Source organism: Glycine soja, chromosome 18 (genome assembly GCF_004193775.1).
Source record: "Glycine soja cultivar W05 chromosome 18, ASM419377v2, whole genome shotgun sequence".
NCBI classification, from domain to species: Eukaryota; Viridiplantae; Streptophyta; class Magnoliopsida; order Fabales; family Fabaceae; genus Glycine; species Glycine soja.
Genome location: NC_041019.1, coordinates 45,874,717 through 45,876,241, shown reverse-complemented (window position 1 = coordinate 45,876,241; position 1,525 = coordinate 45,874,717). Strand labels below are relative to the sequence as shown.

General features: G+C 30.8%; 1 pseudogene; it reads right to left on the bottom strand.

The window, feature by feature from the left end:
• Positions 1-224: 224 nt before the first annotated feature.
• On the bottom strand, positions 225-1,311 carry LOC114397310 (annotated as a pseudogene).
• Positions 1,312-1,525: the final 214 nt, after the last annotated feature.

Sequence of the window (1,525 nt, the reverse complement as noted above, 5' to 3'; positions counted from 1 at the left end):
ACCTATCTAAATACATGACTTAATAATGATAACAAAGAAATAATATAACAATAGTGCATTTATACATATTATAATAATCCATTTAATTCATTACATAAATGAAAGAAGCCAATAATAGTCAAAAGCCCCTACTACATTACGTAAATGACAAAAGCAAATAATAGTAAAATAATACATATAATAGTCAAAAGTATACACTAGCAGTCCAACTCCTATGACATAAACTAAAGTGACATATTCATGAATAAGGAATTTTTAACTGCATCTTTAAGCCAATGTAACCTTTTCTCATCTTCACCTCGCAAAGCAATGAACATCTCCCTTGCTGGCTTAAATAACATCAAGTTACAACATTTGGTATGTAGCTCGGTGTCATTTGCAACTTCAGGTAAGGTCTTAAGTTCTTTCACCACTTCATTAATAGATGCACTAGTTACATCTTCTATATGTGACCTACATGTTTTTGCAATGTCACTAACTGCCTCAGCTATCTTTGATGAGGCATTTAATTTCTTTTTACCAATCTTCTCAATACGATCAATTCGCTTGCACTTCTCTCCACTCTTTTGGCTACCAATTGCTTGACAATCAGTTCCTTGTGAAGCATTTATATTAATGTCTCCAAATTCATTTGTTGCTCCTACACTAACATCATGAGTGTCTCCTGATCCTTCTTCCATATTTATGTTAATACCATCAAGACACGAGCGATACACATCATTAACATCACCACCAAGTGTACTTGGCAATATCCCTGATGATGGTACCCACATAAAATCTCCGGTAGCCACTACATCCTTAAAAACTATAGTTAGTTGATGAGAAAATGGAAGTCCTTTGTACCTAAATTTTCCATATAAAGGATTTTCCTGCATGTTTACAATTCATCATATATAATAGTCACACTAAATATAAGCTTTTACCATATATTAAGTACACTTAAATATGACATACCAGTTGTTTGGTCTCCCACCATTCATTTGGTGCATCAACAGTGTTCCTGATATTGTCTCATCCTAAATCAGTTTCTTTTCCAAATAATTTGTACCATACACGCCAATCTTTTCTCAAGTTATCATACTTATTTTTTAATTGTACCTTGTTATAAGTCCTTCTAGTTAATTGTGTAAACTTGGATTGAATACCTTTCCACCCTACCTTAGTAAAGCTAGAACCAAGGCATTCCCCTTTAGTAATTTTCTCCAAACATGCTTCAATAAAAGCTTCATTTGCTTTTGAATCCCAAGTAGCTTTTTCTTTGTCAATATTTTGTGAAGGATTCACAACAACTTTTCCTCTAATAGTACTCATAATCTAAATAAATTTTTATGAATAAATAAATATTAATTTATTAAAACAAAAGGAAAAAAATAGTAAAGCGGTGTTTTTTATTTTATCATATATGTTACATACACACTTAATATCAACCAATACATTTTTATCCCTACTATACTCATCAAATATATCAAGAACAAGTCATAGAAACTATATAATAAAAATAAAAATAAAATAAGAACAAATGAAA